The following is a 16,676-nucleotide window of genomic DNA, read 5'->3' as shown; positions in this document are numbered from 1 at the left end:
TCAGCTGACCCACTTGTCCTTCCAAATTTCTGATGGAGGACCTTGTTTCATTCATGAAACTTTGAGTGGTTTTGATTAGATCAGAGACCATTGTTGCTAAGTCAGAGGTATTCTGTTTATAACTCTCTGTCTGTTGCTGAGAAGATGATGGAAAAGGCTTGTTATTGCTAAACCTGTTTCTTCCACCATTATTATTATTGAAACCTTGTTGAGGTCTCTCTTGATTCTTCCATGAGAAATTTGGGTGATTTCTCCATGAAGAATTATAGGTGTTTCCATAGGGTTCTCCTAGGTAATTCACCTCTTCCATTGAAGGGTTCTCAGGATCATAAGCTTCTTCCTCAGATGAAGCTTCCTTAGTACTGCCAGGTGCATTTTGCATTCCAGACAGACTTTGAGAAATCAAATTGACTTGTTGAGTCAATATCTTGTTCTGAGCCAGTATGGCATTCAGAGTATCAATCTCAAGAACTCCTTTCTTCTGACTAGTCCCATTGTTCACAGGATTTCTTTCAGAAGTGTACATGAATTGGTTATTTGCAACCATTTCAATTAGTTCCTGAGCTTCTGTAGGCGTCTTCTTCAGATGAAGAGATCCTCCAGCAGAGCTATCCAAAGACATCTTGGATAGTTCAGAGAGACCATCATAGAAAATACCTATGATGCTCCATTCAGAAAGCATGTCTGAGGGACATTTTCTGATTAATTGTTTGTATCTTTCCCAAGCTTCATAGAGGGATTCTCCATCCTTCTGTCTGAAGGTTTGGACTTCCACTCTAAGCTTACTCCATTTTTGAGGTGGAAAGAACTTTGCCAAGAAGGCATTGACTAGCTTTTCCCAAGAGCCCAGGCTATCTTTAGGTTGTGAGTCCAACCATATTCTAGCTCTGTCTCTTACAGCAAAAGGGAATAACATCAGTCTGTAGACCTCAGGGTCAACCCCATTAGTATTGACTGTGTCACAGATCTGCAAGAACTCAGCTAAAAACTGATGAGGATCTTCCATTGTAAGTCCATGGAACTTGCAATTCTGTTGCATTAGAGAAACTAATTGAGGTTTAAGCTCAAAGTTTTTGCTCCAATGGCAGGGATAGAGATGCTTCTCCCATAGAAATTGGGAGTAGGTGCAGTAAAGTCACCCAGCACCTTCCTTGCATTGTTGGCATTGTTGTTGTTTTCGGCTGCCATGGGTTCTTCTTCCTTGAAGAATTCGGTCAGGTCCTCAACAGAGAGTTGAGCCTTAGCTTCTCTTAGATTTCGCTTCAAGGTCCTTTCAGGTTCAGGGTCAGCTTCAACAAGAATGCCTTTGTCTCTGCTCCTGCTCATATGAAAGAGAAGAGAACAAGAAGATGTGGAATTCTCTATGTCACAGTATAGAGATTCCTTAAGGTGTCAGAGGAAACGAAAAATAGAAGAAAGAAGGTAGAAGAATTCGAACTTGATTAGATAGGGTTCGAATTGTGCATTAAGAAGGAGTAGTACTCCATAAATAGAAGGATGTGAGAAGGAGGGAAGAGAATTTTTCGAAAATTAAGTGAAAGATTTTGAAAATATTTTTGAAAAACATTACTTAATTTTCGAAAATGAAAGTGGAAAAAGAAATCAAGTGTTTTTTGAAAAAGATTTTGAAATTAGAGATCAAAAAGATTTGATTGAAAACTATTTTGAAAAAGATGTGGTTAAAAAGATATGATTGAAAAAAATTTTAAAAAGATATGATTTGAAAACAATTTTAAAAGATATGATTTTAGAAATTAATGACTTGCCTAACAAGAAAAGATATGATTCAAACATTAAACCTTTCTCAACAGAAAAGGCAACAAATTTGAGATGTTCAATCAAATCATTAATTGTTAGTAAGTATCTTTGAAAAAGGAAAGAAATTGATTTTGAAAACATTTGATTGAAAAGATTTGATTTGAAAAAGATTTGATTTTGAAAAACTTTGAAAACTTGAAAAAAAATTGATTTGAAAAACAAAATCTTCCCTCTTGTGCCATCCTGGCGTTAAACGCCCAGAATGGTATCCATTCTGGCGTTTAACGCCCAAACTACTACCCTTTTGGGCGTTAAACGCCCAACCAGGCACCCTGGCTGGCGTTTAAACGCCAGTCTGTCCTTCTTCATTGGGCGTTTTGAACGCCTAGCTTTTTCTGTGTAATTCCTCTGCAGTATGTTCTAAATCTTCAATTCTCTGTATTATTGACTTGAAAAGACACAAATTAAAAATATTTTTGGATTTTTAATAATGAGGAATAATCAAAATACAACTAAAATCAAATAACAATGCATGCAAGACACCAAACTTAGCAGTTTGTACACTATTGGCACTAACAAAATGAGAATGCACATGAGAAATAACAAAACACTCAAGTCAATAGAATTCAAAGATCAAAACAAGGAAATCATCAAGAACAACTTGAAGATTAATGAGGACACATGCATGAATGCAATAAGAATAGAAACATGCAATTGACACTAAACTTAAGATGAGACTCTAGACTCAAACAAGAAATTTTTGGATTTTATGAGTTTTTTGATTTTTTTTGTGTTTTTCGAAAATTAAGTGGAAAAAGATATCAAAATTCTTAATGAGAATTCCAGGAATCAGTGCAATGCTAGTCTAAGACTCCGGTCCAGGAATTAGACATGGCTTCACAGCCAGCCAAGCTTTCAAAGAAAGCTTCGGTCCAAAACACTAGACATGGCCAAAGGCCAGCCAAGCCTTAGCAGATCACTGCTCCAAAAGCAAGATTGATGAAAATCAACAAGCTCTTGTGATGACAAGTTGAAACCTCGGTCCAATGAAATTAGACATGGCTTCTCAGCCAGCCAGACTTCAACAAATCATCATGAAACTCTAGAATTCATCTTCAAGAATTTCGAAAAAAAATACCTAATCTAAGCAACAAGATAAACCGTCAGTTGTCCAAACTGAACAATTCCAGGCATTGTTACCAAAAGCTTGCTCAAAACTTGAACAATCCCCGGCAACGGCGCCAAAAACTTGGTGCACAAAATTGTGATCACTACAACTTCGCACAACTAACCAGCAAGTGCACTGGGTCGTCCAAGTAATACCTTACGCGAGTAAGGGTCGATCCCACGGAGATTGTTGGTATGAAGCAAGCTATGGTCACCTTGTAAATCTCAGTCAGGCAAACTCAAATGGGTATAGATGATGAATAAAACATAAAGATAAAGATAGAGGTACTTATGTAATTCATTGGTAGAAACTTCAGATAAGCGTATGAAGATGCCTTCCCTTCCGTCTCTCTGCTTTCCTACTGTCTTCATCCAATCCTTCCTACTCCTTTCCATGGCAAGCTTATGCAAGGGTTTCACCGTTGTCAGTGGCTACCTCCCATCCTCTCATTGGAAATGTTCAACGCACCCTGTCACGGCACGACTATCCATCTGTCGGTTCTCAATCAGGCCGGAATAGAATCCAGTGATTCTTTTGCGTCTGTCACTAACGCCCCGCCCTCAGGAGTTTGAAGCACGTCACAGTCATTCAATCATTGAATCCTACTCAGAATACCACAGACAAGGTTAGACCTTCCGGATTCTCTTGAATGCCGCCATCAGTTCTCGCCTATACCACGAAGACTCTGATCTCACGGAATGGCTGGCTCGTTTGTCAGGCGAGCACTCGGTTGTCAGGCGATCAACCATGCATCGTGTTATCAGGAATCCAAGAGATATTCACTGGAGCTTTGATTGCTTGTAGAACAAGAGTGGTTGTCAGTCACCTTGTTCATGAGTGAGAATGATGATGAGTGTCACGGATCATCACATTCATCAAGTTGAAGAACAAGTGATATCTTGGACAAAGAACAAGCGGAATTGAATGGAAGAACAATAGTAATTGCATTAATACTCGAGGTACAGCAGAGCTCCACACCTTAATCTATGGTGTGTAGAAACTCCACCGTTGAAAATACATAAGAACAAGGTCTAGGCATGGCCGAATGGCCAGCCCCCAAATGATCTAAGAACTAGATGTCCAAAGATAGCTACCAAAGTCTACTAATACAATAGTAAAAGGTCCTACTTATAGATAACTAGTAGCCTAAGGTTTACAGAAATGAGTAAATGACATAAAAATCCACTTCCGGGCCCACTTGGTGTGTGCTTGGGCTGAGCAATGAAGCAATTTCGTGTAGAGACTCTTCTTGGAGTTAAACGCCAGCTTTTATGCCAGTTTGGGCGTTTAACTCCCATTTGGGTGCCAGTTCCAGCGTTTAACGCTGGGATTTCTTGAGGTGACTTTGAACGCCGGTTTGGGCCATCAAATCTTGGGCAAAGTATGGACTATCATATATTGCTGGAAAGCCCAGGATGTCTACTTTCCAACGCCGTTGAGAGCGCGCCAATTGGGCTTCTGTAGCTCCAGAAAATCCACTTCGAGTGCAGGGAGGTCAGAATCCAACAGCATCTGCAGTCCTTTTCAGTCTCTGAATCAGATTTTTGCTCAGGTCCCTCAATTTCAGCCAGAAAATACCTGAAATCACAGAAAAACACACAAACTCATAGTAAAGTCCAGAAAAGTAAATTTTAACTAAAAACTAATAAAAATATACTAAGAACTCAACTAAAACTACCAAAAATATACTAAAAACAATGCCAAAAAGTGTATAAATTATCCGCTCATCACTCCTCTTGTTGACATCAGTGCAGTCATGATCAGGGAATTCTATGCAAATGCTGTAAAAGAGAACAAAGATAGTGTCCCCTATACAACCTATGTCAGAGGAGTTGAAGTGAATTTCAGTCCAGCAGCCATCACAAGGGCCCTGAAGTTGAGAACCATAACTTATGCAGAGCCTAGTTATGAGACCAGATTGCAGATGGAAAACAATCCTGATGAGATCTTGCAGGGGTTATGTATGGAAGACACAGACTGGGAAAGAGATTCAAAAGGTATCCCAAGCCACTTGAAGAGAATAAACCTCACTCCTGTGGCCAAGGGATGGTATGAAATAGTAAGGAGATCTATCCTTCCTACTGGAAACGCTTTTTGGGTCACAATCAAACGAGCACTCTTGACATACTGCATCCTACATGGAGGTGAAATCAGCCTCGCACAACTCATATCCGACAGCATTCAAGAGATGGCCAACAGCACAAGCAAATCAAGCGGTCTTGGGCATCCAAGTACAATTCTCAGACTGTGCGATAAAGCTGGAGTAATCTTTGAAGATGAGGACACAGAAAAAGTGAAAAAAGGGAAAGGAATCACCAAGAGGAGCATGGAAGGGTTGAATGAAGAAGATGATCAAGAGGGAGTGGTAGCTCCCAGACAAAAAAGATCTCAAAGAGAGGGAGAACAAGAGCAAGCTCATGGTGCCATAGACATGAGCCAGCTACACAGAGCAATTGAAGAGCTATCTCAACAACTCATGCAGACTCAACAAGAGCAAATAATGACAAAGCAGCAAGAATTTCAAGCACAAATTCTTGAAGGACAAAAAGAGCAATACAAAGAATTCAAAGAATCATATGATAAGCTGTACTTTAGTCAAGCTAAAGCAGGGGAATATAGTCACAACCTGTATCAATGGAAGAATATTCATCACACCATGGGAGAAGTTAGATATGCGCAAAGAATGGAGAGTGATGAAAACATACAAGCAAGGTTGGAGTACCTGACCCATAATTTGCCAGCACTCAATCCACAGATCAAGCCATTTGAGCAATGCCCTGAATTTGGAGCCAAGCAACAAGCAAGGTCTCATCACTATACGGAGGTAACATTTAAAAGATTGGAAGAAGTTGGGCTCTCAGGACTCTTAGATTCTGTCTGGGATAGAAGATGTCCTGGTGAAGAAATCCGAGACTATTCCAAGCTAGGGAAGAGAAAGAAGAAAAAGGGAGAATCAAGCAGCAGCCACAACCATTAGATGGTGGCAAAGTTCTTTCATACCTCTTCTTTCATACTTCTAATAAGGAGAAGCATGTCTGAAACATGATATGCCTCCACTATCTATTTCATTTTTATTTCATTTTCTTGTACTTTTCCCTGTTCAATAAGTAGCTAGAGAAATGATCTGCATAATGCTTGTCATTCATCACTTAGCTTGAGTTTTGTTTTGTTTCCCATATGCTTGAATAAAAGAGAATTGTTTGAATTAGAAAGTAAATATCCAATGTTACATAAGTTAGAATGGAAGTTAATGGTGGTGTATATGTTTGATTAAATGCATAACTCATGAAATAATTGCTGCATAATGTCATTTTCATTAAAATGTGAGCTAGCTTGCTGTTATAAAGGTTCTTATCAGTAAAGAAAAAGCCATTGAGAACAAAAATAAAACAGAAAGAAAAGGAAGAAGAAAAAGCCAATGTGGCAAGAAAAATAAAGAATAAAGGCTGGACACCCATAGCTTGGACCCTAGGACACATGCCTGTGGTGTTCTAGTACTAGGATATGCTTGGATAAGTAAATTCTGAGGGGTATTTCAAAACCCGGTCACTTAGATCAACTGATTTGGGATGGCCAATTGAAAGTCCACAATAAAGAGCAACCTAGATACAGAACATTTAGTTATCCAAAGAGATGCTGGGCATCGATGATCCTAGGAAGAAATAGTGAGCCATGTGTCTGTGGTGGAAAGATGTTGAGTAAAAAAATAAAGCCAAAGGCTACTACTACAACATTAGACACCAAGCCTTCAAAAAAGAATAATAAGCTTGATAAGCAACATGAGAAAAGAAAAGTTAGCAAGGGAGCAAAGAAAGAATAAACCTTATAACAGCAAGTTTAGTAAGCCTTTGAGGAAAAATGTATATCATGTAACAGCAACAATAATTGAGTTATCATTGTCTGCATAAAAGCTCCATAAGTCAAGTTCTGCTATATGCCTAATAAGGATATGTTTTCTTGTTCATTTCATTTTCTCTTAGTTTTGATGCTTGCTTGGGGACAAGCAAGAATTAAGTTTGGTGTTGTGATGACGGGTCATCATATACCCATTTTTCAAGCTAATTTCACTTGTTTTACTAGTCTTTATGCACTTTCTTGCATCCTAAGTAAGTGATTTGGAATGAAAATGCATAACTTCTCTAAATCAAACAACCACCATTAAATTGATGCTAACTAATGAGGTTTGAGCTAAATTTAATTGATTTTTAATTGATTTATAAGCCTTGTGAATTTAGTGATACTTTGATTGGTTGTTTTGATTATTTGAAGGTGAAGAAAAGAAGAAAAGAGGAAGCGTGGCTCAAGAAAGCGTGGCCCAAGAGACAAGAAGTGTGGCGCATGGAAGGGAGGAAGCTAACATTGCCCTCCACAAAGGCACACTGCCCTCCAGGAGGGCAACATAATGAACCAAGCTTTGAGAGGCAACACTGCCCTGCCCACAACAAGGGCGGAGCACAATTTGATGTTAAGAATCAAAGAGAGCAAAAACTCTGCCCTGCCCTCCTCAAGAGCAATATCGGGCTTCAACCAAGAGAAATTCAAAAGGAATTGTTTCATAATGATTCCTATGGGTTTCGAACCCAAGGACAAGGAGGAAAGGAGTAGCGCCCAAGCACAATAAAATCAAGCAAGAATTAGCTTGCTTTCATTCTCCCTGGATCGAACACGGCACCATGAGGAAGCAAGGAATTAAGCATGACTTTGGTGCCAAGAAAACCAAAGAAAAGAAGTTGCGTGCGCCTCCACCAAGTTTTGAACTTGGAACCTCATCTTTGGCACATTGCCCTGCCCTCCACAAGGGCAGGGCAGCATTTTGTGGTGCACGGCCAGCGCACCAAATGCGCACGCACCAACGGATTCTCGGCAGCATCAGCACGCACGGGCAGCACAATCTGGCGCACCAAGAAACTCTGCCCTGCCCTCCACAAGGGCAGGGCAGCATTCTGCAGCACCACACGCACGCACCAAGGGCCGCACGCATCATTTCCTGCCCTGCCCTCCACAATGGCAGGGCAGCCTCCTGGGAGCTACCTCTTTATGGGCTGAAATTGGATTAAAAATCCAATTAAATTCATTTCTTCACCAAATCAAAAGCCCATCCAAATTCCAAAATCCAAGAATAGAAAGTGTATAAATAGGAGATAGTTTGATGTAATTCGGACTTTTCTTTTCACTTTGAATTGGGAGCTTCTTTTGATTTTGAAATTTTGAGACTTCATTGAGAGCTAGGAACTGAGATTTCAAGGAATTGGGGAGGAGAATTGATCTCTCTTCTTCCTCGTTCTTGCTTGAGCATTTTTACTTTTCTTGTTTGAGTCTTAGGTGTGAAGAATTGAGGAATTTCTGTCTCAATATCCATTCAAGATCTCTTTAATTCATCTTCTGCATAATTGAGTTCAATTACATTTCCTTTACTGCTTCTTCTTTAATTTCTTGCTAATTGCTTTGTGAACTTGGATCTGGGAAGGCAATTGAGATCTAGACCTTGCTATCTAGTCTCTGGAGTCCTGAGACCCAATTTTCCTTTTGGTTCTTCTGTGAACCCCTGCTGCAATTCAATTTCCTTCCTGTTTGAATCCTAGTTACTTCTAATTCAACTTCTGCTTTATTAATTGTTGCAATTCAACTTCCCTTTGCTTAAATTCTGATATCCCAGTCCTTAAATCCCTTTTCATTTTTGCAACTTATATTTCTTGCACTTTAAGTTACTGCAATCTACATTTCTTGCACTTTAAGTTTCAGTCATTTAAGTTCTTATTCTTTAAGATTCAGCTCTTTTACTTTCAGTTTTCTTTAATTTCTGCAATTCTTCCCTCCCCCTTTACATTTTTTGTCATTTACTTACTGTTGGATACAAAATCACTCAACCAAAAACTTGATTCGCTTGACTAAATCAACCACTAAAATAAATTGCTCAATCCTTCAATCCCTGTGGGATTGACCTCACTCCCGTGAGTTTTATTATTTGATGCGACCCGGTACACTTGCCGGTGAGTTTTGTGTTGGATCGCTTTTCACACAGCAGTATCCGGTGGTAATACTGGAAAACAAAGTGCTTAGGGCCACAGCCAAGACTCATAAAAGTAGCTGTGTTCAAGAATCAACATACTTAACTAGGAAAATCAATAATACTATCTGAATTCTGAGTTACTATGGATGCCAATCATTCTGAATTTCAAAGGAAAAAGTGAGATGCCAAATCTGTTTGGAAGCAAAAAGCTACTAGCCCCGCTCATCTAATTAGAATCTGAGCTTCACTTAAAACTCTGAGATATTATTGGTTCATGATTTCTTTTTATTCTCTTTTATTCATCTAGTTGCTTGGGGACAAGCAACAGTTTAAGTTTGGTGTTGTGATGAGCGGATATTTTATACGCTTTTTGGGGGTAATTTCATGTAGATTTTAGTATGTTTTAATTAGTTTTTAGTAAAATATTATTAGTTTTTAGGAAAAAATCATATTTCTGGACTTTACTATGAGTTTGTGTGTTTTTCTGTGATTTCAGGTATTTTCTGGCTGAAATTGAGGGAGCTGAGCAAAAATCTGAGTTAGGCTGAAAAAGGACTGCTGATGCTGTTGGATCCTGACCTCCCTGCACTCGAAATGAATTTTTTGGAGCTACAGAAGTCCAATTGATGCGCTCTCAATTGGGTTGAAAAGTAGACATCCAGGGCTTTCCAGCAATATATAATAGTCCATACTTTGCGCGAAGATAGATGACGTAAACTGGCGTTCAACGCCAGTTCCATGTTGCAGTCTGGCGTCCAGCGCCAGAAACAGGTTACAAGCTGGAGTTCAACGCCAGAAACAGGTTACAACCTGGCGTTGAACGCCCAAAACAGCCCCAGACACGTGAGAAGCTTAAGTCTTAGCCCCAGCACACACCAAGTGGGCCCCAGAAGTGGATTTCTGCACTATCTATCATAGTTTACTCATTTTCTGTAAACCTAGGTTACTAGTTTACTATTTAAACAACTTTTAGAGACTTATTTTGTATCTCATGACATTTTAGACCTGAAATTTGTACCTTTTGGCAGCATGAGTCTCTAAGCTCCATTGTTGGGGGTGAGGAGCTCTGTAGCGTCTCGATGAATTAATGCAATTGTTTCTATTTCTCGATTCAAATGTGTGTGTTCCTATCTAAGATGTTCATTCTCACTTAATTATGAAGAAGGTGATGATCCGTGACACTCATCACGTTCCTCAATCCATGAACGTGTGTCTGACAACCACCTCCGTTCTACATTAGATTGAATGAGCTTCTCTTAGATTCTTTAATCAGAATCTTCATGGTATAAGCTAGATTGATGGCGGCATTCATGAGAATCCGGAAAGTCTAAACCTAGTCCGTGGTATTCCAAGTAGGATTCCGGGATTGAATGACTGTGACGAGCTTCAAACTCCTGAAGGCTGGGCGTTAGTGACAGACGCAAAAGAATCATTGGATTCTATTCCAACCTGATTGAGGACCGACAGATGATTAGCCGTGCTGTGACAGAGCATTTGGACGATTTTCACTGAGAGGATGGGAAGTAGCCATTGACAACGGTGACACCCTACATACAGCTTGCCATGGAGGGAACTTTGCACTTTTCCATGGATGGAATATTACATTACAGGAATAAATCAGACAAAGCATCTCCAAGACTCCAACATATTCTCCATTACTGCATAACAAGTAATTATTTCACACTCTTTTATTTTTCTAATAATTTCAACTGATAATTTTTATTGATATCCTAACTAAATAAAATAAAATAAACATAGCTTGCTTCAAACCAATAATCTCCGTGGGATCGATGGTGCACGAAATTGCAATCACACTTTTGCAACCCCGCACAACTAACCAGCAAGTGCACTGGGTCGTCCAAGTAATACCTTACGTGAGTAAGGGTCGATCCCACGGAGATTGTCGGCTTGAAGCAAGCTATGGTTATCTTGTAAATCTTAGTCAGGATATCAGAAATTATCAGGGTTGATTGTGAAAAGCAAAAGAACATGAAATAAGTACTTGTTATGCAGTAATGGAGAATAGGTTGAGGTTTTGGAGATGCTCCATCTTCTGAATCTCTGCTTTCCTACTGTCTTCTTCATCAAACACGCAAGGCTCCTTCCATGGCAAGCTGTATGTAGGGTTTCACCGTTGTCAGTGGCTACCTCCCATCCTCTCAGTGGAAATGTTCAACGCACCCTGTCACGGCACGGCTATCCATCTGTCGGTTCTCAATCAGGCCGGAATAGAATCCAGTGATTCTTTTGCGCCTGTCACTAACGCCCCGCCTTCAAGAGTTTGAAGCTCGTCACAGTCATTCAATCATTGAATCCTACTCAGAATACCACAGACAAGGTTTAGACCTTCCGGATTCTCTTGAATGCCGCCATCAGTTCTAGCTTATACCACGAAGATTCCGATTAAAGAATCCAAGAGATATCTACTTAATCTAAGGTAGAACGGAGGTGGTTGTCAGGCACACGTTCATAGTTGAGAATGATGATGAGTGTCACGGATCATCACATTCATCCGGGTTAAGAGCAAGTGATATCTTAGAATGGAAGCAAGCATGATTGAATGAAAAACAGTAGTAATTGCATTAATCCATCAAGACACAGCAGAGCTCCTCACCCCCAACCATGGGGTTTAGAGACTCATGCCGTAGAAGGTACACAAAGAAACGTGTAAAGTGTCATGAGGTACAGATACAATGTCAAAAGATCCTATTAATAGTGAACTAGTAACCTAAGGTTTACAGAAATGAGTAAATGACAGAAAAATCCACTTCCGGGCCCACTTGGTGTGTGCTTGGGCTGAGCATTGAAGCTTTCATGTGTAGAGACCTTTTCTGGAGTTAAACGCCAGCTTTCATGCCAGTTTGGGCGTTTAACTCCAAGTTTTATGCCAGTTCCGGCGTTTAACGCTGGAATTTCTGAAGGTGACTTTGAACGCCGGTTTGGGCCATCAAATCTTGGGCAAAGTATGGACTATCATATATTGCTGGAAAGCCCAGGATGTCTACTTTCGAATGCCGTTGAGAGCGCGCCAATTGGGCTTCTGTAGCTCCAGAAAATCCACTTCGAGTGCAGGGAGGTCAGAGTCCAACAGCATCTGCAGTCCTTTTCAGTCTCTGAATCAGATTTCTGCTCAGGACCCTCAATTTCAGCCAGAAAATACCTGAAATCACAGAAAAACACACAAACTCATAGTAAAGTCCAGAAAAGTGAATTTTAACTAAAAACTAATAAAAATATACTAAAAACTAACTAGATCATACTAAAAATATACTAAAAACAATGCCAAAAAGCGTACAAATTATCCGCTCATCAATCGACCCATACTCACGTAAGGTATTACTTGGACGACCCAGTGCACATGCTGGTTAGTTGTGCGAAGTTGCGACAAGAATTGTGATTTCCAATTTCGTGCACCAACTACTCCTAGATCTAGAAAATAAAAAAAATTACAAAAGTAAAAAGAAAATTACAATTTAGAGGGAAAAGAAACTCAACAAATGTGATCTTCCAGCTGGCGTGTGACTGGCGCTTCTCTGGCGTGTCACGCTCCTTCTATTTCTGATTTGGCGTGCGACGCCTCTCCATTCAAGTGGCACGCCGTCCTCTGTTTCACCCCTAGCGTGCCACGCCTTCGAGCCTAAGTGGCATGCCCAGGACATTTTAAATGGCAAAGTAACCTGGCGTGCCACGCCTTCGAGCCAAAGTGGCACACCCAAGGCATTTTAAATGGCAAAGTAACCTGGCGTGCCACGCCTTCGAGCCAAAGTGGTACGCCCAAGGTCACTTCCCTTATCTCTATGCTTCTGGAGATTTGTACCAGCGTGGCACGCCCACGGTCTGGCGTGCCACGCCCTTCATAAAGCTTTACCCTCTTGCTGGTGTGCCACGCCTCGTCATCCAAGTGGCACACCTGAGTTCATTGGCTCCTCTTCTTGCACTCTGGAAAATACTACCAGCGTGCCATGCCATGAGACTGGCGTGTCACGCCCTTCATTTGCTTCATCTTCTTGCTGGCGTGCCACGCCTCATCTCCCATGTGGCACGCTTGAGTCCACTGGCCCTTTAGTTCCTCCTATGGAAAGCACCACCAGCGTGCCACGCCATGAGACTGGCATGTCACGCCCTTCATTTGCCATGGTCCCAGAGGTTGGCGTGCCACGCCTGGATGTTCAAGTGGCACGCCAAAGTGAGATGATTGAGCTTGCGTGCCACGCCTTTGATACAAAGTGGCACGCTCAGCTTTATTTGGCCTCCTTAGGTGCTGGCGTGCCATGCCTCATCACTCAAGTGGCACGCCTTAGTGGGACTTCTTAAGTTGGCGTGCCACGCCTTCGATACCAAGTGGCACGCCCAGCTTTTGCATTGTCTCCTTGTTTACTGGCGTGCCACGCCTTGTTGCTCAAGTGGCACGCCCATTAAATTGTGGGTCTTATAGGCTTGGCGTGCCATGCCTTGGTCCTCAAGTGGCATGCCCAATTGAACTCTGGGGCTGGCGTGCTACGCCTTCTAGGACTAGTTACTTTTCATGACTCATTTTTTTCTTTTCACTTCATTCAAGGTTCTTCACTTAGTCTTTTGTTCCTTAGTTCTTTTGAATAAGCTTTCTTGGTCTTAGTCTCATTTACTCTTGTTCTTACACACTCACAACAACTCTTATGGAGACAAACTCTACTTTATTGATGAAAATAAAGACTACAGTTATCATTGCATTTTCTTTCTTGCATATCAAAGGACTCACAAAAGACTTCAAGCAAAATAAAACATAAAGTATCCTAACATTATCAATTATTCTCAAACATAAAGTAAACAGATAAAAACTTAAACAGAATTTAGAAATTTGGGAAATGTCAACCATGGAACTCAATAACCTTATGCATGTTCTTTAGTTCATTGGCCCCATGCCTTTGTCCTTCTTCTTGGAGGGGGAGGAGTCATCTCCACCCTTTTTGGAGGATCCTTCTTGTGATTTCTTATCGTTGGGCTTCCAGAAACCCAGCCTCACCATATAATCTCTTTCATCCTCCTTATGCTTAGCTAGGATCTCCTCTTGTCTAGCACTCAATTCTTCTAGCCCTTGCATGAAAATTGGGTATCCGGGGTTGATGGCAGCCACAGCATTACACAAGTGATTCAGCTTCGCTTGTGTGTTGATATCATATTGTCTCCTTGAAATGGTCCGGGCATCATAAAGATGCCTGAACTCATCAAGGTTCCTCCGCTACCATTTGTTTTGCTCCACCACCTTGTTAAGTGCACTTCGCACCTTACCCCAATCGAACTCCTCTTGTTGCTCCTTCCTTGCTTGCTCAAAACTTCCTTGGAGGTTGTGTATTTTCTCATTCACTTGGTTCCATTGCTCCTTTTGGCTACTTTGAAATTAGTTGACATCTTCCCTCAATTGATGCAGATCTCCCTTCATTTGGTGCACGTCTCCTTGCAGCTGCTCCCAGTTCATTCCTTCAGGAAATTTTTGGTATTGTTGGTATGGTGGTGGTTGAAGTGCCAGAAATTGTGGTTGCTCCTCTACTTCCTCTTCCTCTCGTTGTTGTGGTTGTGGCACATGAGCATGAGCTCTATGCTCTCTAGCCCTTTGAACTGGATTGACGGCCAACACCTTGGCCATCTTCTTGGCAGTTATAGGCTTATCTTGCTTCACCAACACCTCATCAATCACCTTCTCAACTCCAGCGTCATCACATAGCTCTTGTATGATGCTGGGGAATGCCAATCTTGTGCTCTCGTTAGTGCTTTTCAGTATCTTGTTGATGTTGTTGGCAATCAACTCCCCAATATTCATGTCCTCTCCCTTCATTATACTGTATATAAGTATAGCCCTCTCCTTGGTCACCTCAGATGTGTTTGATGTAGGCATCAAAGATCTTCTCACAAAGTCTAACCACCCCTAGCTTGGGGGCTCAAGTCCCTTCTCCTCAGCTGGTTGGATTTTCCATCTTTGTCATTGATCCACTGCACATTTAGTACACAGATTTTATTCAGGATTTCATCAAATCCTGGGTCTAGTTGCTTTATTCTCTCCTCATAACTATGAGTGGAGTTGATCCTTTTCACCATCAGTACCCTTTCTATGTTAGAGGGACTATAGTCAATAGACTTCCCCCTCACATAGCTAATATACCCATAAGTTTGCCCTGGCTGTGGCATGGCATTGGCATAAAACTCCCTTACCACTCCTTCCACCACTTTCTTTGGTGGGTTGCAAAAGAGTGCCCAGCCCCTGTTGTTGATCTCAATGTTGATCTCAAGGTGCTCATTCCTTCCTAGTTGGAAGCCGACCTTTGGGATGATCTCCCTCTTACTCACCCAACCATAGAATTGGTTTTGGTTGAATGCTGAGAGAAATTTATACTCATTAAAGTTTGAGCTTGAGGAACTTGAGGCTGGTTCTTTGGTCTTTCTTTTCTTTGAGGTTGAGGATCTTGGTGGTGCCATTGGGTGGAGAGAGAGAGAGAGGGTGTTTGAGAGTTCTGAGATATTAATGGAGTATTGCAAAGAAACACAAGCAAAATAAAGTTTTGCCCCAACACCAAACTTAGCACTTGATTGTCCCAATCAAGTAGAAAGATATAGAGAAAGAAGAATGAAAAAAAAGAAAAAAAAGTCTCTGTGAGTTTGTTTTATGTATGGAATAGGTTCTGAAGTGGGAGGGAATGGGAAAGGTAGGGGATTTATAGGAGTGAAGGGTGTGGTTCGAATGGTGGGAAAAGAAGGTAATTCAATGTTTTCCACTTGGGGAGTGGCGCCTAGCGTGGGAAGTGGCGCCAACCCTTATCCCACTGTGCCCTCTGAATATGTTGAGTTCCAAAGTGTAAGTACACTTTGACCTCCTTGTTATCTATCAAGTGGGCCCCATTCAATCTCCTGAAAAAAAAAAGAAACCGAAAACCCCATCAGTAATGACAAAATGATCCTCCACATTCCTTTTCAATGCTAGTAAATGGAGTTGCAACTGATGGGTGTCCCTTGGGACACCAAACTTAATTCATTTGCATCTCAATAAATTGGGTTCATCATTGGGTTTTTAATGTGTTCATGGGGAAGAAGTAATTCCAATCCTTTCACATTTTTTGCTTCTAATCTCCCCTGAACACATTAAAATTCTCATTCAAGCCTCCACCAATGTCTTAAATGCTTCCAATTTGAGTGGTATTGGGCTTGCTGATTGATTCTCATATGGTAGTGGCAACACCAAACTTGATCTCTGGGCTTAATCTTTAAAAATTTAATTTATCCAAATGGTTGTAAGCCTAGATCAAGTTGGTGAGTGGCCACACCAAACTTAGCTTTTTTGCTAGTTCTTAGCCCAATCACTCATCATCATTAGTAAATGCTTTCATCCAGCTGCACTTCAAAAAATAGGAGACAATTTAACTTACAAAGCTATCTTAACTATCAAAACTGAAATTAACTTTCTAAGCTAATATTCACAATCTACTTTTAATAAAGCAATAAATCAAAAGGATATAAAGTGTTGGGTTGCCTCCCAACTAGCGCTTCTTTATCGTCACTAGCTTGATGTTCTTCATTTTTTAGTTGAGGTGGTAGCTCACTCTCTTTTCATCCAGTGAGTCCCCCAAGTAATGCTTGAGTCTATGGCCATTTGCAGTGAAGGTTCTCTATGTTTTGTCCTCCATGAGCTCCACTTGACCATAGAGGTACACTTTGATGATGGTGAAGGTTCTAGACCATCTAGACTTAAGCTTCCCAGGGAAGAACCTAAGT

The 16,676-nt window shown here is 41.0% G+C and overlaps 1 non-coding gene across 1 annotated transcript; it reads left to right on the top strand.

Annotated features, from left to right (window-relative positions):
• Positions 1–676: 676 nt before the first annotated feature.
• On the top strand, positions 677–784 carry LOC130983657 (small nucleolar RNA R71). The gene has a single exon (XR_009087638.1). It is a non-coding gene; the product is annotated as a small nucleolar RNA R71 (small nucleolar RNA).
• The last annotated feature ends 15,892 nt before the right edge of the window (positions 785–16,676 follow it).

Source organism: Arachis stenosperma, chromosome 5 (assembly GCF_014773155.1).
Source record: "Arachis stenosperma cultivar V10309 chromosome 5, arast.V10309.gnm1.PFL2, whole genome shotgun sequence".
In the NCBI taxonomy this organism is placed as follows: domain Eukaryota; kingdom Viridiplantae; phylum Streptophyta; class Magnoliopsida; order Fabales; family Fabaceae; genus Arachis; species Arachis stenosperma.
Note: the sequence above shows the minus strand (reverse complement) of the source record. Positions and strands in the feature narration are given on the sequence as shown.